The following is a 21798-nucleotide window of genomic DNA, read 5'->3' on the forward strand; positions in this document are numbered from 1 at the left end:
CATTTATATATTTTTTTACATTAGAGATTGTTGAATGTCACTCTATTTGCTTTGTCTAATCTTTCATCACCTCTACTCTACACTTGCCAAGAAATGTAAAGTTTACCAGGTTATTCTTAAAATATGCTGTTGACAATTATAGAATAATAATGAAAATTGTCCTTGTCCTCCTCATGTTATTGTCATCGTCATCATTGTTGTCTTCTTCTTCATCTTCATCTCAATCACCTTTGTTCTATTTCCTCAAAGTCAATTTTCCAATAGTCTTTCTAAAATTAAACTAAAACTTTCCTAATTAGGATTATAATTGATGTTAAACCTCAATTTAAATTTATCCAAACCTCAAATAAATTAATTTCTTATGAACAGTTAAAATCAACACAGGCATCCTGGCATCTTTACCTGGGCCTTTAAATTAGGAGTGATTTTAACATGTTTGAGACTTATATGAGTTTCTTTTCTGCCTGCTTATGTGATACTAAGCAGGGCTACTGTACTTTTATCCAAGTCCCTCCTATTATTCTTGTTACAGACTTTGTAAATAGAAATTATTTCTAGGTTCTAAATTTAGATAGTAGACTATCTAAATTGGTAATGTGCCTCCCTGGGCTTTCTCTACTTATCTCTTGACCTTTGAGGAGGCAGTAAGTTCACTTAATTTTATAGCAATAACATTTTATTTTTAGGCCATAATTGTTTTATTATTAACAATTGGAAAATTCTAGGTTTTTATATAGTGTCCCTTATTATTTATTTTATTTTACAATTTTATCTATATCACTCTTTCTTTCTCTCTTTTTTATTTGACAAGTGAAAGCATAAAAATAGAATAAAATAGAGAAACCTATTCTTCCCTCTGACTCATTGTACTCCATCCCACCCTGCAGAGATTATAGCAGAAAACAATTTTTAAACGTATCCTTTTAAATTGTCTCCTATGTGTAAATATATCTATATAGAGCTCTATAACATGTTAATTTAATGTTAAAAAACATTTTATTTCTGTCTAAATCAATGTTAATCAGTTGATCTAAAATGCTACAATTTTTTGGAAGAAGGCTGAGTATTTCCTATGTATTCCATGGCCACTGTTTTCCATACTAATATAAATACAAAATTAAGTCCTATTATTTTCTGGCTAGCAATTAGTAAATGTTATTAATAAAATTTAACAGTATATTAAATTGTTGATAATTGTTATTTTTATTTGCAATGAATTTTTACATTTTCTAATTTTTAGAAGAAAATAAAGTAGACATTTTTATTTTGTTTTTGTTCACCAAAGTATGTTCTGTATTTAGAAGAGTGTCAGGCAGACATAGGAGGAACTCAGTAAATACTTTTTAATAAATGAGTTAAAATGTTTTTTGTTTGTTTGTTTGTTTTTAGTGATAGATATGTTTATTACCTTGAAGATGTTGATATTTTTACATTTATGACATGTACATATGTCGTGAACTTATCAATTCATACACATTAAATATATACAGTTTATTTTGTGTCAATTATGCTTTAATAAAGCTGTTTTTTTATAAATAAATTTTTATTTTAATGGGGTGACATCAATAAATCAGGGTACATATATTCAAAGAAAACATTTCCAGGTTATCTCGTCATTTAGTTCTGTTGCATACCCATCACCCAAAGAGAGATCGTACTCCATCACCCTCTATCCAGTTTTCTTTGTTCCCCTGCCCCTCCCCTTCCCCCTCTCCCCTCTTCTCTCCCCCCACCCCCCATAACCACCATACTCCTGTCCATGTCTCTTAGTCTCACTTTTATGTCCCACCAATGTATGGACTCCAGCAGTTCTTGTTTTTTTCTGATTCGCTTATTTCACTCCGCATAATGTTATCAAGGTTCCACCAATCTGCTGTAAGTGATCCGATGTCATCATTTCTTCTAGCTGAATAGTATACTATGGTGTATATGTGCCCCACTTCTTTATCCAGTCTTCTATTTTTTTTTTACACTGATTAAAAGCCTTTAAGCAAACTCTTGGCCAATACAGTAAGAATCCATAAAAGAATAATGTCCTTAACATGTTCACCAAGTCCAAGTTGGCCCCATCACCATGCCAAATCCCTGAGAAATACAACCCAACCACAGTTCAGTCTGTTAGGAGCTGTCACAGGGAAAAGGAGTCCAGGAAAAGTCCACACAGGAAAAGTCCGCATGGCACTGGAATTGTTGTCACCATTCTATACTTTGAAGCTCATGTCCAAGTCCCAATGACCGCTGCTTCTAGCTGGTAATGATTCAGGTAGACTGGAAAAGCCATTTGCAGCATGCATGGATATGGAGCTTCTGTTCTCCTCTGCCTGGAGAGATGAGACCAGGTTGCTTTCCCTGGAGCTCTGCGACTGTGGCATGGTAAAGAGAACCTTGGGATACACTAAGGTGGGTGGCAAAGGTAAATTCATAATACAAGTTGGCAAAAGGGGGAAAGAAAGCTCTAAATTAGGAGTAGGTCCCAGCCTGAAATCTGAGTGGGACATTGAAGTAGGAGGGATAAAGGAAACACTATATATTAAGCAAAGCAGCAGAAAATAGGACTATCAACACCCACAACAGGGATCTTTGAGGGAAGAATAAAAAACCTGACTATTCAGGCAAAACATAGTTAAGTGGCCCTTGTGCAAATGAGATCAGTTTACCTGCTTCTTGGAAGAAATACCCTAGGCTCATCCACTGTGTCATAGATGGGGCCAACGGCCCTGGGCACCTTCAGCCTTCAGTGGCAAGCCCCAGCTTTCTGGGCAAGGTTAGGTCATAGGTGGCTGGAACAGGGCTGGAAGAGACTGAAACCTCCCTTAGTGGATCAAGGGGAAAGCCTACCTTCCAGTGTCCCTGTTTCCTCACAACAGAGGCATGTAAGCCTGGCAGGCTTTAGCTCAATGACCTTCCTTTCCACTATTGAAGCAGGACCCAGATGGCATCCTATGAGACCCCCTTTGGGGCGTTGGAGCTTTTAAAGGTGTATCCTAAAAGCTGGTAGTTCCCCTGATCTCTATTGGACTTTTTCTGCCTCTAGGTATCTTAAAAGCCATGCTCAGAAGATCTCGCTGAGGGGTTGGAGGATCCATATATCTTTTCCATATATCTGGAGCTATTTGGAAAAAGAAAAAACAGTGTTATTAGCTGGATCTAATAAAGAAGGTAGTAGTTTGCAGGTTAAAAATATTTGGTGTCTCCTGTTTATCAGCCTTCAAAAGAAATGTAAAATTTTTATTTTAAGTATAAAGCATGATATGGTAGACCCGTAGGAGTCATTGGCCTGGTGTGCAGAATTCCTGGGTACGATTCCTGGCCAGAGCACACAGGAGAAGCCCCATCTACTTCTCCACCCCTCCCCCTCTCTCTCCTCTCCGTCTCTCACTTCCCCTCCCGCAGCCAAAACTCCACCGGAGGAAAAGCCACCCCAGGCACCAAGCATGGCCCCATGGCCTCCACCCCAGGCGCTAGAATGGCTCTAGTTGTAACAGAGCAACACCCCAGATGGGCAGAGCATTCCCTCCTGGCAGGCATGCCAGGTGGATCCTGGTCAGGCGCATGTGGGAGTCTGTCTTACTGCTTCCCCATTTCCATCTTCAGAAAAATACAAAAAATAAATAAATAAAAGAAAAAATACAACCAAAAAAAAAAAAAAAAAAAAAAGGGCATTCACTTGTGTTAAAGCTCCAGGGAGCATGGAGTGAGCTTGAGTATGTCTTATGAAACATGGAGCTCTATGTTGACATATAAGTCTTTGAAGAAGGGGGAACTGCTGAAATAGTTCATCAGCATTTGTCCCTAAGACAGCAGTCTTTATAGTGGAAACACCATAGGTAAATATTTGCTGTCTGTCTATAGATTAAAGGGGGAATATGGCAAATGCTGAAAAGCCATGCTCTTTGTGCCCCACCCCTCCCCAAAACCCCTCCCTCTCCTCCCCCCACCCTGTACCCCCAACACTGTTGTCCATGTCTCTGAGTCTCATCTTTATGTCCCACCTATGTATGGAATCATATAGTTCTTAGATTTTTCTGATTTACTTCTTTCGCTCAGTATAATATTATCAAGTCCCATCCATGTTGTTGTAAAAGATCCTATGTCATCATTTCTTATGGCTGAGTAGTATTCCATAGTATATATATACCAAAGCTTTTTAATCCACTCGTCCTCTGATGGACACTTGGGCTGTTTCCAGATCTTTGCTATTGAGGACCATGCTGCCATAAACATGGAGGTGCATTTCTTCTTTTCCAACAGTGCTATGGTGTTCTTGGGGTATATTCCTAACAGTGGTATAGCTGGGTCAAAAGGCAGTTCGATTTTTAATTTCTTGAGGAATCTCCATAATGTTTTTTACAGTGGCTGCACCAGTCTGCATTCCCACCAGCAGTGCAGGAGGGTTCCCTATTCTCCACATCCTCGCCAGCACTTATTCTGTGTTGTTTTATTGATGAGCGCCATTCTGACTGGTGTGAGGTGATATCTCATTGTGGTTTTAATTTGCATTTCTCTAATGATTAGTGATGTTGAACATTTTTTCATATGCCTATTGGCCATCTGTGTGTCCTCTTTGGAGAAGTGTCTATTCATTTCTTTTGCCCATTTTTGGATTGGATTGTTTGTCTTCCTGGTATTAAGTTTTACAAGTTCTTTATAAATTTTGGTTATTAACCCCTTATCAGACGCATTGTCAAATATATTCTTTCATTGTGTAGTTTGTCTTTTTATTCTGTTCTTATTGTCTTTAGCTGTGCAGAAGCTTTTTAGTTTGATAAAGTCCCACTTGTTTATCCTGTCTTTTATTTCACTTGCCTGTGGAGACAAATCAGCAAATATATTGCTGCGACAGATGTCAGAGAGCTTACTGCCTATGTTTTCTTCTAAGATGCTTATGGTTTCATGGCTTACATTTAAGTCTTTTATCCATTTTGAGTTTATTTTTGTGAGTGGTGTAAGTTGGTGGTCTAGTTTCATGTTTTTGCAGGTAGCTGTCCAATTTTCACAACACCATTTGTTGAAGAGGCTGTCTTTACTCCATTGTATTTCCTTGCCTCCTTTGTCAAATATCAGTTGTCCATTGAGCTGTGGGTTTATTTCTGGGTTCTCTGTTCTGTTCCATTGATCTATGTGCCTGTTCTTATGCCAGTACCATGCTGTTTTGAGTACAATGGCCTTATAATATAACTTGATATCCGGAAGTGTGATACCTCCCACTTTATTCTTCCTTTTCAAGATTCCTGAGGTTATTCATGTTCTCTTTTGGTTCCATATACATTTTTGGAATATGTGTTCTATATCTTTGAAGTAAGTCATCGGTATTTTAATCGGTATTGCATTGATTTTATAAATTGCTTTGGGTAATATAGACATTTTAATGATGTTTATTCTTCCTAACCATGAGCACGGTATATGCCTCCACTTATTCGTATCTTCCCTGATTTCTTTTATCAATGTTTTATAATTTTCCGAGTACAAGTCTTTAATCTCCTTGGTTAGAATTATTCCTAAGTACTTTATTTTTTTGGTTGCAATGGGAAAGGGGATTGATTCCTTGATTTCTCTTTCTGACAGTCCATTATTAGTGTATAAAAATGTCTCTGATTTCTGAGTATTGATTTTATATCCTGCCACCTTGCCAAATTCATTTATCAGGTCTAGTAGTTTTTTGACTGAGATTTTAGGGTTTTCTATATACAATATCATATCATCTGCAAATAATGATAGTTTTACTTCTTCTTTTCCAATTTGGATGCCTTTTATTTCTTTTTCTTGTCTGATTGCTGTGGCTAGGACTTCCAGAACTATGTTGAATAAGAGTGGTGAAAGGGGGCACCCCTGCCTTGTTCCTGATCTTAAGGGGATTGCTTTTAATTTTGCCCATTGAGTATAATGTTGGCTGTGGGTTTGTCATAGATGGCCTTTATCATGTTGAGGTATGTTCCCTGTATTCCCATTTTGCTGAGAGGGCGGGGCAAGGCTGTGCTCCTCTGCCCTTGCTCAGAGGCTGGTCTCCACCCTTTCCTAGTTTCCCGCCCTTCTCCCACAGGCTGGATTACAGGCTGCTGGCAGCTGTGCTTGACCGCTTTTGCATGCCCCCTTCTCCCCAGCTGGGCAAGATTGAGCTCACACCTGAGCCCAGTGGTGGCCACCTGGCTTCTGCCCCTGCCAGCAGAACCGTGCTTTTGTCTCTCACTGCCGCCCACCCTCTGGTGCGCCCTCAGCCGCGTGGGTGGGGGCGTTGCAGCTTGGACCCTAAGACTCACTACTGTAGACCCAAAAGCCCCCTCCTTCTATGCAACTCTGCTCTGATTGCCGCAGGGAAGGTTGTTTGGCTGCTCTCCTGCTTCCCTTTGCTGGTATTGCTGTTTCCGGGGGAAATAATCACTTCAGCTTTGGGGAGTGACTTGTCCCAGGGGTTAGGGTGGCTATCTCCCAAAATGTTTCTCCCTGTGCCTCCTAGATTACACTCTCTTCCTGTTACTCTGGTCCTCTCCTCTCACCTCCCCATCCCCAGGAGCCCCGGGTAGGTGGTTATGAGAGAGATGTTCTGCGCGGTACCTTTAAGAAGGATCCTGGGTCTGAGAAATCAGACTCTTTCTCAAAGACAGTATCCTTACTTGTTTCCAGCTAAATACTGTCCTTACGCCTCTTCTGGGCTCTGGGGCTGCAGGCTGGGGCTTTGTTCCTGGGGCTCAGGACCCTTCCCTCTCTGCTAAACTCACTTTCTGCCACGCGAGTCTTTCCCTGCTGCCGTTCACTCCAGGGAGCTGGGCAGCCCTCTCTGCATTTCCCCGTTTCCGCTTTTCCTACCAGTCTCTGTGTGGCTTCTTCAGCGTTCCTTGGTTGAAGAGTCCTCTTAGTTTAGTCCAAAGTTGGTTTTCCAGATGATAGTTCATAAAATTAGTTTGTAATCCACTTTGGTTCTGGGAGGTAGATGTTGGTACATCCGCCTACTCCAGCGCCATCTTGTCTCTCTCAGGTTTTTTGAGGTATATTATTTTGCCTTATGCACACACAAAACTTATCTTTTAGAATAAAAGGTGAAAGATTTTTACATCTCCAAGTGTTAGCTTTGCAGGGAATCTTTTCCCTTTAATTCCCACTGCATACTCATCAGTATCTTCTGGCACAGCATTAATTTCGAGGTGTACATAATTCCCCTCTTTCACTATCTGTCTTGTCAGTTGGTTCCCAGGGGATTTCATCATATCCTTTGAACCACTTAATGTTTGGAGTATCCCTTGCTATATAATGGGTGAAAATAGTTGTCCCTTGAGTTTCACATGCTGATCTCATATGGGTTTCACCAGCCAGTCTCGAATGATTTCTCTATGAAAACGAGGTCAGAAAAATAATGATGATCTGAACAATTAATATAAGTAACTTCCTTAGTATATTTCAAAAATAGAAAAAAAAATTCAAAACTGGACATAATTAATCTGCTATGAGATATTGATATCCCCCCTCTTAGGGTATAAGACAGCTGACATTCTAATAATGGAAAATAAAATTTTCTCTCTTCCATTTTCTTAGTATAATAATAAGCAAAACAAAATTTCCCAGTGAAATACCAAGCTACTACTTTCACACAGGACCAACATTCCAGGTTGTTGGCATTTTCCACAGTAACTGTGTATGTTCTAGCACCAAAGTCATCTGCGTCATTGATGGTTAGGGCCTGCTTCAAGCCAATGACGCCCGGCACAATTTTTCCAGGTTTCTCCACCACAATCTTCCCATCCTTCCTCTAGACCAGGAGTCCCCAAACTATGGCCCGTGGGCCACATGCGGCCTTGCCAGTGGTGGTGCAGTGGATAGAGTGTCAACGTGGGACACTGAGGTCGCTGGTTTGAAACCCCAGGTTTGCCCAGTCAAGGCACATGCAAGAAGCAATCAGTGAAAACTCAAGTGAAGTAATTACAAGTTGTTGCTTCTCTCTCTCTTTCCTCTTTTCTAAAATCAATAAATAAAATCTCTAAAAAAAATTTATGAGCCCCCACAGTTGAAATGATGCCTTTTTCAACATAATGAGGTCTTAAATTCAAGCATGAATATTTTTATTAAGTCATCAAAACAAGAAAACTACAGAAAATTACCTTTCTTTCCAACTACTGGTACTGTCCCAGGGGCAGTGATAGTGGTTGGAGCAGGCTCCATGGGAGGGTTTGATTCTTTTCACTTCTGTAAAAAGATATCCATTGCATTATTGTATATGTTTGTCACTTTCTAAAACCTATTTTGGTGGCTTATTTGCTTCTTCTGATGTAATGAAAAGGAAAAAAGTTAGCTCTCTCTCCCTTTCCAAGTCACTTTCACAATAGCTACCAATATAGAAACCTTTCATAATAAACTAATGATTAAAAAAACCCACATGAAAGCCCCCAAATTTTAAGAAACTTTTGCTGACATCCTCCCATGAAGTTATTCTGCAGTCAACCTGATTATTTCACAGTCATTTCTATTAAAAGAACTTAAGTAGCAAAGCAATCATAACGATAAAGAGCAGGGAAATACATGAACAGATTTGGGAATTACTAAAAAAAAGTCTCTAAATTAAGCAGACAATGAAAAACACAGATGGGATATGAAGCCATGTTTGTAGCTAACTCCACTTATGTTTACAAGATAAACCTTTTGTTAAATGTCCATTCTGTTAAAAGATAATGTCACAGATTGTTACTGAGATTTCTACCTGTAGGTTTTTTTATTTTTTTCTACTATTTTAGGTTCTACTTTAGGTTCTTCTTCTTTAGGTCTCTTTCTTAGAACTTAAAAGACAAAAAAATTTATATGTAAACCAAGAGAGGCAAATGTAGATGCTGAATAAATGTAACAAGCATAAATAACATACAAAGTACAGAAAACAAAAAGCATGCAACCTGACCTAGTGCCCTGGGAAATTAGCATTCACACTAAAAGTGTAGCTTTTTCAATCAAAGGTTGTGATGTTAATTTAGAACAGCACTCAGAATTACTTTATATCAATAGTCTATTCAGAGACAAGTCTGTGGCAGTGATGACCCAAACACAAAATGAATAATTTGAATAACAACAAACTCTATTCATAATTTATGTTGTAATTTTAACAAGAGGAATATTTTTTTTTGTATTTTTCTAAAGCTGGAAACGGGGAGGCAGTCAGACAGACTCCCGCATGCACCCGACCGGGATCCACCCGGCACGCCCACCAGGGGGCGATGCTCTGCCCATCTGGGGCATCGCTCTGTCGTGACTAGAGCCACTCCAGCGCCTGGGGCAGAGGCCAAGGAGCCATCCCCAGTGCCCGGGCCATCTTTTGCTCCAATGGAGCCTCGGCTGCGGGAGGGGAAGAGAGAGACAGAGAGGAAGGAGAGGGGGAGGGGTGGAGAAGCAGATGGGCATCTCTCCTGTGTGCCCTGGCTGGGAATCGAACCCGGGACTTCCGCACACCAGGCCTAAGTAAGTATAAAGTTTACTGAAGGGTGGTAGCTAAAGAAATGTAGCCTAGAGATCAGTAATTCTATGCGAGGACAAAGAACTTGATTCTTCATTTGAATATCTTGCTTTTAATTCTGTATTATCTTATTAGTATAAAATACTAGAAAGGTTCAGTTTTTTTAAAAATATTTTTTATAAAAAATATTTTTTATTAGTTGTGGTGATGTGTCATACTTTAAAACTGAATACTGAATTTAGGTTTAAATAGTTTGGTGTAATTTAGAGTATTTAAAAGGTTTAGTATATTTTACTATATAATTTGATCATGAAAATGACAGCTATCATCACTGATATTAGTTTAGAGTGTTATCAATTTAGATATATCTATTAAATAAATTTTAAAATACTGTGAACACTTACAAAATTTCTGACTTCTTATAAAACAGATATGAAAATTATAATTTTAATTTTAATGGCATTACAAATAAATTTTGATAAATAGGGATCTAGCTGAAAGAAAACCAAGGGACAGAAACATATGTAAGATTTTAAGTCTACTTTTATATACCTAAAGCTGATTTAACATTTGAAAAATACTATACCGCTTTTGAGAACAACTTCTTCCTTTCATTCAGGTTTATGTTCAGGAGGTAATTTGCAAACTTTCTTTTCAACTGTAGGCACTTAAAAGAATATAATTTCAAATTTTGAAATGAATTCATACAACACTAAGTTTCAACATTTAAAATGTCATTTTCAAAACTAGTTAACTATAGGAGACTCCAAGATGGCAGCAGAGTAGGCAGACGCACAGACTCCTAGCTCATACCACCAAACTGGATTACAAACTAATTTAGGAACAATCAGCATGAAAAACCAACTTTGCACTACAAGAAAAGGTCTCAAAAACCAAGCAGCAAAGAAGAAGCCACACTGAGCCTGGTAGGGAGCGCTGGGGCATGGTAAAATGCCCCCTACTTCCAGGAGCAAAGGGGGGGTGTTCATATACATTATAAAAATATTTTCTTTGTTATTGGGATTGTCTTAGTTACAAAACTGGAAGATGTGTGTGTTTTAGAATGAATTTCTCCCAAGCCTGGCTGAAAAATAGCTCAAGCTTTTAACACCAATTGTAGTAGATAGTACGGGACTAGTATGTCAAATGTTGAAACTGTTATAGGTAGTGGCTTGGCTATGAAAAAAATGTGACTTGGACATGCAGAATTTTTTCTGATGATGCTGGGAAAATTCTGAACTCCCCCAAACTCTAGCAAGGCCCAGATAATCTATTGATTAATTTAATTCAACTATTTTGGGGTAGAACTAGTACTTATTGAAATATTTAAAAGGAGCAATTTTCTGGCACTCTCAGGAGCTCCTTGTGAGCTTATTCCTTAGCTTTTTTAAAAAATTAAAATATTTTAAAGATATATTAATTTATATTTTTGTAACAAAATAGTAAAATTTAAACAGTATTTAACACTGCAATTGAGAAAACAACATAAACTATAATTTACAACTTGACTGTAAAGTATTATGATTTATTTCCATAAGCTTCACTAGAAATTGTTGCATTATCTTATTGATATGTAGTAGAAAAACATAAAATGTGAAATCAGCTTGCCATTAATGTTTAAGTAATTTCATTAAAATAAAATATTTTAATATAAAGCATAGTCATTGTTTTGTCCAGTATTTTCAGACTTATAGGCCCATGTCTTGCACATTGAGTTAGTTAATACTTAAGAGGAGGCCCTGGCCGGTTGGCTCAGCGGTGGAGCGTCGACCTGGCGTGTGGGGTACCCAGGTTCGATTCCCCACCAGGGCACATAGGAGAAGCGCCCATTTGCTTCTCCCCCCCCTTCCTCTCTGTCTCTCTCTTCCCCTCCCGCAGCCAAGGCTCCATTGGAGCAAAGATGGCCCGGGTGCTGGGGATGGCTCCTTGGCCTCTGCCCCAGGCGCTAGAGTGGCTCTAGTCATGGCAGAGTGACCCCCCGGAGGGGCAGAGCATCGCCCCCTGGTGGGCAGAGCATCGCCCCTGGTGGGCGTGCCGGGTGGATCCCGGTCGGGTGCATGCAGGAGTCTGTCTGACTGTCTTTCCCTGTTTCCAGCTTCAGAAAAATACAAAAAAAAAAAAAAAAAAGGAAATAATTTATATTTTGAAAGGCAATCCAACCTGTTGATCACTAGAGGGCCAATGTGTTGCATTAAACAGTATTTTCAGGTCTGCAATTGTTAAATTCTATATTTTTACATGTAGGTAGAAATCATATAATACCTTCAACATGTTTTGTGGCAGTTTCTTTTCTTCAGGTGATGGTAGCAAGAGAGGGATAAGAGGAACAACTGTAGGAAGGATTTCTGAAAAAATAAATGCCAACACTAGTTATATGGTTTGATTTCCCATTTTGTGTGAAGCATAACAGTCTCATGATTTTCTTTCAGTACTTCAAAGGTGCTATAGTACCAATTCATCAGCCAGATAAAATAAAAAGAGCATATATTTATAATTATCACTACTCTTTTGCTTTTAGTTACACAGTGATGAGCACAACAGGAAAGAATCTGTCCTGACTCTCTGCTGTGGGTGGGCACTGGTAATTTCTTAGTGGCAGAACATTGCTGCCCCAAGCCCAGGTGTTTTGGTCCTAGATCTTACCTTCTGGTGGCACTGCTCTGATAGGCATGGTAGGGGTTGGAACTCTGGAGTCAGGAATACCTGAAAAGGGACATTTAATGATAAACATAGAGGGACTGAAAAGACACATATTTATTAGACAACTAATAAATAAGATGTGTTTGATTGTTAGGTTTTTCCAACAGCAGAACCTAATGTATAGACACAAACCATATATAGGTGAGTTTTCTATGCAACAACACAGGCAAGTTTATTCTCTGTGAAAATATTTGTTCTGTGGCCATACCATTTTTTATGATCCTAGATATCAGTTGAATGAGACATTATCTCAAATTTCACATACTCTCAAAGTCTAACATTTGTATTATTTTCCTAAAAAATATTTACTGAAAAAAAGATATTTCTATACATTTTGGTTTGCCTTATTTATTTATAAATTTATACTATATGTATTGTTAGCAAGAATTGATTTTTTCAAAATAAAGTTACCAGGAGGCTTCAACTCAAATTTGATTTCTGCAAAAGAAAACAATCCCATTTTTATATTTAGAATTGTCTCAGCAGGGTATTTTGTTCCAAGAGACTGCAATGTGCTCTTAATGGGACTTACTCTGACCTTTAGTTGTCAAGTACAGCTCTGCTGTGCTTCTCGCTTCTTTTCTTGGCTCCAGTTGAGCAATTACTGAATAGACACCTAAGGAAAAGAATCAGCAAACTTTTCGTTTTCTGATATATTTTTCAACAACACTTCTTAATACAGACATAGTATGTATTATTTATACTTCTCTTTCCTAAAAAACAACAATTCTATGTAGAGTGTAGGTGTAAACAGGTAGAAATATATAAAACAGACAGGTTTTACATTATATATTCACAAGGACATTGTCAATTAAATTACCTTCATCATCTGGGGTCAATTTATGGATGGTCATATAGTGTCAGTGACCATAATTCCTAAAGTTGTATTTCTGGCTCTCAACCAGTTCTGTCGGTCCTCTATACCATGTTACAATTGCATCATCAAAGGTCACTTCTCACTCAAAGGTGGCAGATTGATGCTCGCTCACTACAGTGTTCTGTATACGCTTTGTAAACTGAATTGGTTCAGCTGTTTAAGTACAAGGAGAGCCACAGTTAGACTATATAAAAAATTTATCTCACTGTGCTTTTTCCATCTTTTGGGGAATTGGAAAAGAGCTGAAAATATAAAACAAGAAGATGATGCACTTCTTTACATCAGAAACAAAAAAAATTAGCCCAGTACTTAAATATATTCCTATAGGATTAATGTAGCAAAGTATATATAAAAAAAGCCCTTGAAAGTCCTTAAAATATTTACAGGAAGGCAATTGTCAATGGTCCTTATAACCTAAAAGTAAAATGATACTTTAAAAATATTAGTAAAAATGGGAAGTTAAAAATAAAGAAAACATAAATGTAATTTTACTCTATATTCTTTTTTGAAATTCTTCTGTAAAATAATTTTGCTATTTAGGATCTAGGACTATTTACTATTTGACATGTATAACTTTCTTTGTGAAATAATTTCAAATTCAGTAAGAAATATGCACTTCTAAATTTCAGAAGATTTATTTTAAGAGTTTTGAAACATGCTATGTAAGCACCTGTGAGCATGCTGAAGGAGATTACCACTGGTCAGGGGTGCTTAGTAGGAGAATGACTGAATATTTATGTAAAGGGAGAGAAGTTGGTGGTGGAGTTGTAGAAGAGACACTAAACACTGTCTTCTAACTGCTCCTTTTGCATTTGTATAGAACTATTCATTTCACTAGTTAGTCACCAATTTGGAAGATTCAGGGTATTTACCACCCAATAGTTAAAGGTAAATTGCTGGGACTAAAATGCCTATCTACATACATGGCACAAAACAGAAGCATAGTTAATCACCCCACTGCTTTGCCTCTGACCATGTACGTCTCCTTTAATCTTTTGATGTCTCCTTTAATCTAGATAATATCACAGTTTGTATTTGGTGTTTTTGTGCTAGGTTTTCCCTAGAATAAGCACATCCAAATTAATTAGTCATCCTCTGCCCACATCTTAGGGCCACCTTAAGTCTGCCTAGAATGAAATGAGACCTCACTCTTCATTCCAGTATAGTCATTATTTCTTTATCCATAATCATCCTTTAATAGGCATACTACATGGCCATAAAAAAAAGAAAATTTTACTTGTTGCAATGGTATGGATGCACCTGGAGAGTATTATGCTAAGTAAAATATGCCAGTCAGAGAAAGACAATTACCATATGATTTCACTCATATGTGGAATCTAATAAACAAAATAAACTAACAAGCAAAATAAAGACAGACTTACACATAGACAGCAGGCTGATAGCTGTCAAGGGGAGGCCAGGTGAGGGGGATGAGGAAATTGATCAAACAATGACAAAAAAATCAATCAACCAATCATGCAAACAGACAACAGTGTGATAATTGCTGGGGAAGGGCGGGGAGGTGGAGAAGGATTGAGGCTATACAAATGGTGTTGGATAAAGACTTGCCTTTGCGGGGCTGAACACACAATACAGAGTACACAGATACATTGTAGAATGGGGCACCTGTCACTCAATAAATTCAATTATTTGTCACGTGTTTCCTAACTCATGACTAAAGGTGTTGTCAAAATATATTGTTGGTATGGCTAACTTGGTGTAATAATTTGGAATAATTTTTTGGCAGTTTCTTTAAAGTTAAACATAAATTTACCATACAATCCAGCAATTCCACTCCTAGAAATCTAACCAAAAGAAATGAAAACATGTTCATTTAAAGAATTATAGGTGAATGCTTATAGCAGTATTATTCACAATAATCTAAACCTGGAAACAGCTCAATGTCCATCAATTGCTAAATGAATAAACAAAATGTATTATTTAGATATAAAAAATAACAAAAAATTTATATCCACTACCACATGGATGAACCTCAAACACATCAACTAAGTAAAAGAATCAATGTAAGAGAGTACACATATTGTTTGATTCTTTTTATACAAAATATTCAGAACGATGATTAATGGTTTGGGTGAGGGTGGGAATATGGAGTAACTGTCTAAAGTTATGAGAGTGATGGCAGCATTTTAAAATTGAGTTGTGATGATGATTATGTAATTCTATACATTTACTAAAATACATTGACTTGCTTATTTGAAACTGGTAAATTTTATGGAATATAAATTACACTTAAATAAATCTGCTTAAAAGAACAAAAACATCAGTAGGTATTTGTAAATTCTTACCAATGATAACTTGATGAATTTGCCTTGGTGTCAACATTAAGCTCAATCAGATTTTTCCTGAGGTGTGGATGGGTATGGTTTAAGTCCTTTGAGAACCTGTGAAAAATAAAATTATTCCAAAATCGATTGTTCATTAGCAAAAGGCATTTTAAGAATTTTCATGGCATAAGCAAATGTAAAATATTGCACATGCCTCTCTTCCTAGAGCCATTGCTTCCTTGGATTCTATATTATGGGTGCACAGCAGTTGGTAAGGTTTGAGCTGACATTCTGATGAGCATAGTTCATCTTTTAATTCCACACATGAGAGTGAAGGTAACTCTAGACCTGACGCTTGATGCAACTCTGTGTCTGCAAACTCAGCATCATCCCTGTTGAAATCATAACAATAAAAAATTGAGGCCAAGCATTTTGAAAAATACATCTGTAATTCCAAATATTCCCCATACTGCATATGCTGTGGCTGGCCCACTCCAATCCACTTATGCAGAATGATGTACTAATCTGGATAAAATTACCTTCTGATGAGGAGACCCCACTCTCAAACACCTCCTCAAAGAAGTTATGCTTACCCCACCCATCACACCCAACAACACCTCACAGTCAATGACTGATAAAAGGCACAAAAGACAAGCCCCTTTGCAGAAACAACTATGTATGACAGTTTATGTCCAAGAGATCCCAAGCATCTAGATCTATGTAATGGGGAGATTACTACAATAATGTGGTTAAATAAAATTAAAACTAATGAGGAGCCACTAAGCCACTTCACCCACAGGTGTTGTAAGGTACCAAAAACTACAGAATTAATATTAATATTTTAAGAGGCTTGAAGAACATTTTATTAATTTGGTTTAAGGTGTGCAGAGAAATTGTGAGAATAGTCCTTGTACTGTGTAATTGGCATAACCAGGATGGCCCTTGGCATTGTATTGTGAATGCAAAGGGGAGAAAAACATGGATCCCCAGACATTCCACCACACCTGTGGGGAAAGGGGTGAATGGCTAGCCAGGTGCAGGAAGAGAAAAGCCAAAATAAACCTTTTCTTATAACTATGAGCCATTTGCGGGCATTTGTCCCCAAAGAAACTACCTCTCCTATGTGAATGCATGTAGTTAACATGTGTGACTCTGGACAGAGAGATAGCAGATGAACACTAGATAATATGGGAATGCCTTTTAATATGTAAAGAGACATCTTACTACCATTGTGTTGACTTGTATATTTTGTTTTCTCCAAAATGATGTATGGCTTGCAAATTGAATGTGGTCCTATCATGTTAAAGGACATATGACTATAACCAATAGTGGTAAGGGGCTCCTAATTACAATTTTTGCTTCTGTACTTCCCACTTACAAAACTATAAAAACTAAATAGAACAAAGGGCCAGTGCGTACTCTCTCAGACCACTGTCAGAGTTTCCTGCCACTTGGCCAAGCTAGACAATAAAGCTTTGGTGTGTAATCAATGGACTTTGTTCATGTCTTCAATGTTTTGAGTCCCTCTGGATTAGACTTAGCACTACTATTTCTCCCCATTTTCAACAGTTTGTCAGTGGTTACAATGAGACAGTTTTAACTTAAAGTCTTTAAGAGTGAGGTAATAAGAGAAACAAATACTTTCTTATTCAAAGATAGTTGATATTTACATTTCCTTTTAGGCTCTGTGAACCTTAACCATCTTTAGAACCTAGAAATAATTTCTATTTACAAAGTCTGTAACAAAAATAATAGGAAGGACTTGTAAAAAAGTACAGTAGCCCTCCCCTTTATCCACAGAGGATATGGTATTTTATAGTAAATGCCTTAACATATCTAAGTGCTTATCAGCTCCTTAAATACTGAACTTAAACAAATATCTCTGAAGCTTTGAGTAGTCGATGTTTCTAATATGCAAAGTACAGGGGACAAAAATTTATTATGTAAGTAAAACATTTTAACTCGAAACTAAGAGGACTCTTTAACCAAGGAACGCTGAAGAAGCCACACAGAGACTGGTAGGAAAAGCGGAAACGGGGAAACGCGGAGAGGGCTGCCCAGCTCCCTGGAGCGAACGTGGCAGACTCATGTGGCAGAAAGTGAGTTTAGCAGAGGGGGAAGGGTCCTGAGCCCCAGGAACAAAGCCCCAGCCTGCAGCCCCAGAGCCCAGAAGAAGCGTAAGGACAGTATTTAGCTGGAAACAAGTCGGATACTGTTTTTAAGAAAGAGTCTGATTTCTCAGACCCAGGATCCTTCTTAAAGGAACTGCGCAGAACATCTCTCTCATAACCACCCACCCGGGGCTCCTGAGGACGGGGGGAGAGAGGAGAGGACCAGAGTAACAGGAAGAGAATGTAATCTAGGAGGCACAGGGAGAAACATTTTGGGAGATAGCCACCCTAACCCCTGGGACAAGTCACTCCCCAAAGCTGAAGTGAATATTTCCCCCGGAAACAGCAATACCAGCAAAGGGAAGCAAGAGAGCAGCCAAACAAGCTCCCCTGTGGCATTCAGAGCAGAGTCGCATAGAAGGAGGGAGCTTTTGGGTCTACAGTAGTGAGTCTTAGGGTCCGAGCTGCAACACCCCCACCCACGCAGCTGAGGGCGCACCGGAGGGCGGGCGGCAGCGGGAGACAAAAGCGCGGTTCTGCTGGCAGGGGCGGAAGCCAGGTGGCCACCACTCGGCTCAGGTGTGAGCTCAATCTTGCCCGGCTGGGGAGAAGGGGGCATGCAAAAGCGGTCAAGCACAGCTGCCAGAAGCCTGTAATCCAGCCTGTGGGGGAAAAGGGCGGGAACCCCAGAAAGGGTGGAAATCAGCCCCTGAGCAAGTGTGCAGGAGCACAGCCTTGCCCTGCCGTGCAACCCAGGCTTGCGGTCTGACTTGGTAGCTGGCTCCTCCTGTGGGGGTGGAGCGGAAAGCCCAGAAGAGGCGGAGTTCCGCTACTGAGCTGATATTGGGAACACAGTCCTGCCCGGTGGTAGAGCCAAAGCTAGCAGCCGTTCCTTAAGTGGGCTCCTCCTGCAAGGGCAGGGCAAAAGCCCTGAAACAGGCGGAGACCCACAGCTGAGTAAAGGTGCTCGCCAGTGCCCTCAGGACCGAGCATAATGTCACACATGGGGGTGGGGCAAAGGCCAAGGCCACCAATGCTTGTGCACCTGAGCACGTGATCACAGCCACTCCCGTGAAGAGAAAATGCGGAGGCAGAGAAATACAACACAAATAAACCAAGAGAAATCCCCAGAAAAGGACCTAAGTGAATCAGATATAACCAAATTACCAGATGCAGAGTTTAAAATAACGATGGTTAGGATGCTCAAAGATATCAGAACAACCATAGATGGCCATTACGAAAACCTAAATAAAGAGATAACAAATATAAAAAAGGACATTGAAATAACAAAAAAAAAAGAATCAGTCAGAAATGACAAATACAATATCTGAAATAAAAAATACAATGGAAGGAATTAAAAGCAGAATGGATGAAGCAGAGAATCGAATCAGTGACTTAGAGGACACAATAAATAAAGGCACGGAAGCAGAGCAGAAAAAAGAAAAGAGACTCAAAAAGTCTGAGGAAACTCTAAGAGAGCTCTGTGACAACATGACGAGAAATAACATCCGCATCATAGGGGTTCCTGAAGAAGAGAAAGAACAAGGATAGAGACTTTGTTCAAACATATTATAGCGGAAAACTTCCCTCAATTAAGGCAGGAAAACATTACACATGTTCAGGAAGCACAGAGAACTCCATCAAAAAGAAACCCAAAGAAACCAACACCAAGACACATCACAATTAAAATACCAAAGCTAAATGATAAAAAGAAAATATTAAAAGCTGCTAAAGAAAAAAAGACTATCACCTACAAAGGAGCCCCCATAAGGATGACTTCTGACTTCTCAACAGAAACACTTGAGGCCAGAGGGAATGGCAAGAAATATTCAAAGTAATGCAGAACAAGAACCTACAACCAAGACTACTTTATCCAGCAAGGCTATCATTTAAAAGTGAAGGAGAAATAAAAAGCTTTACAGACAAAAAACAAAACAAAACAAAACAAAAAAACAAAACAAAAAAAACAACTCAAGAAATTCACTGCAACCAAACCAAGGCTGCAAGAAATGCCTAGGGACCTGTTGTAAACAGATCAAAGGAAAAAAAAGAATATTGCAAAAGAGGAATACAGTTTCAAAGAAAAAAAAATGGCAATAAACAATTACATATCAGTAATAACCTTAAATGTTAATGGATTAAATGATCGGATCAACCCTAGCCGGTTGGCTCAGTGGTAGAGCGTCGGCCTGCCGTGCGGGAGACCCGGGTTCAATTCCCAGCCAGGGCACATAGGAGAGGCGCGCATTTGCTTCTTCACCCCCCCTCCTTCCTCTCTGTCCCTCTCTTCCCCTCCCGCAGCCAAGGCTCCATTGGAGCAAAGATGGCCCGGGCGCTGGGGATGGCTCCTTGGCCTCTGCCCCAGGCGCTAGAGTGGCACTGGTCACGGCAGAGCAACGCCCCAGAGGGGCAGAGCATCGCCCCCTGGTGGGCGTGTCGGGTGGATCCCGGTCGGGCGCATGCGGGAGTCTGTCTGACTGTCTCTCCCCATTTCCAGCTTCAGAAAAAAATAAAATAAAATAAATAAATGATCCGCTCAAGAGACATAGGGTAGCTGCGTGGATAAGAAAACAGGACCCATACATATGCTGTCTACAAGAGACACACTTTAAATCAAAAGATGCACACAGACTGAAGATAAAAGGATGGAAAAAAATATTTCTCGCAAATGGAAATGAAAAAAAAGCTGGGGTAGCAATACTTATATCAGACAAAATGGACTTTAAAACCAAGACCATAGTTAGAGATAAAGAAGGTCACTACATAATGATAAAGGGAGCAATCCAAAAGGAAGATATAACCATTATAAATATCTACGCACCTAATATAGGAGCACCTTATATATAAAGCAGACTTTGATCGACTTAAAGGGCGAGATCAACAGCAATACTATAATAGTAGGGGATTTCAATACCCCATTAACATCATTAGATAGATCCTCAAGAAAGAAAATCAACAAAGAAACAGCAGACTTAAAGGACATATTAGATCAACTAGATTTAATAGATATCTTCAGAACCTTTCACCCTAAAACAGCAGAATATACATTCTGTTCAAGTGCTTATCGTACATTCTCTAGAATAGACCACATGTTAGGGCACAAAAGTGGTCTCAACAAATTTAAGAAGATTGAAATCATATCAAGCACTTTCTCTGATCACAATGGCATTAAACTAGAAATCAACCACAATAGAAAAATTGAAAAACATTCAAACACTTGGAAAATAAATAGCACGTTATTAAATAATGAATGGGTTAACATTGAGATCAAAGAAGAAATTAAAAAATTTTCTGGGGTGTTGCTCTGTTACAACCAGAGCCATTCTGGCGACTGGGGCGGAGGCCATGGGGCCATTCTTAGTGCCCGGGGTGGCTTTGCTTCAGTGGAGACTTGGATGCGGGAGGGGAGGTGAGAGGCGGAGAGGAGGGAGAGGGGGAGGGGTGGAGAGGTAGATGGGCACTTCTCCTGTGTGCTCTGGCCAGGAATCGAACCCGGGAATCCTGCACACCAGGCCAATGACTCCTATGGGTCTACGATATCATGCTTTTTACTTAAAAAAAAATTTACATTTCTTTTGAAGGCTGATAAACAGGAGACACCAAATTCTTTTTGCCTGCAAACTACTACCTTCTTTATTAGATCCAGCTAATATCACTGTTTTGTCTTTTTCCAAATAGCTCCAGATATACAGAAAAGATTTACATAGGCAGATGGGGATCCTCAAACCCCTCAGCGAGATCTTCTGAGCATGGCTTTTAAGATACCTAGAGGCAGAAAAAGCCCAATAGAGATCAGGGGAACTACCAGCTTTTAGGATACACCCTTAAAGGCTCCAATGCCCCAAAGGGGTCTCATAGGATGCCATCTGGGTCCTGCTTCAATAGTGGAAAGGAAGGTCATTGAGCTAAATAAAGTCTGCCAGGCTTACATTCCTCTGCTGTGAGGAAACAGGGACACTGGAAGGTAGGCTTCCCTCTCGCTCCTCTAAGGGAGGTTTCAGTCTCTTCCAGCCCTGCTCCAGCCACCTATGACCTAACCTTGCCCAGAAAGCTGGGGCTTGCCACTGAAGGCTGAAGGTGCCCAGGGCCATCGACCCCATCTATGACACTGTGGATGAGCCTAGGGTATTTCTTCCAAGAAGCAGGTAAACTGATCTCATTTGCACAAGGGCCACTTAACTATGTTTTGCCTGAATAGTCAGGTTTTTTATTCTTCCCTCAAAGATCCCTGTTGTGGGTGTTGATAGTCCTATTTTCTGCTGCTTTGCTTAATATATAGTGTTTCCTTTATCCCTCCTACTTCAATGTCCCACTCAGATTTCAGGCTGGGACCTACTCCTAATTTAGAGCTTTCTTTCCCCCTTTTGCCAACTTGTATTATGAATTTACCTTTGCCAC

The 21798-nt window shown here is 39.3% G+C and overlaps 1 pseudogene; it reads left to right on the forward strand.

Annotated features, from left to right (window-relative positions):
* Positions 1–21798, forward strand: part of LOC136383893 (titin-like) — an 82252-nt pseudogene that overhangs the window by 8668 nt on the left and 51786 nt on the right.

Source organism: Saccopteryx leptura, chromosome 12, assembly GCF_036850995.1.
Source record: "Saccopteryx leptura isolate mSacLep1 chromosome 12, mSacLep1_pri_phased_curated, whole genome shotgun sequence".
NCBI lineage: Eukaryota > Metazoa > Chordata > Mammalia > Chiroptera > Emballonuridae > Saccopteryx > Saccopteryx leptura.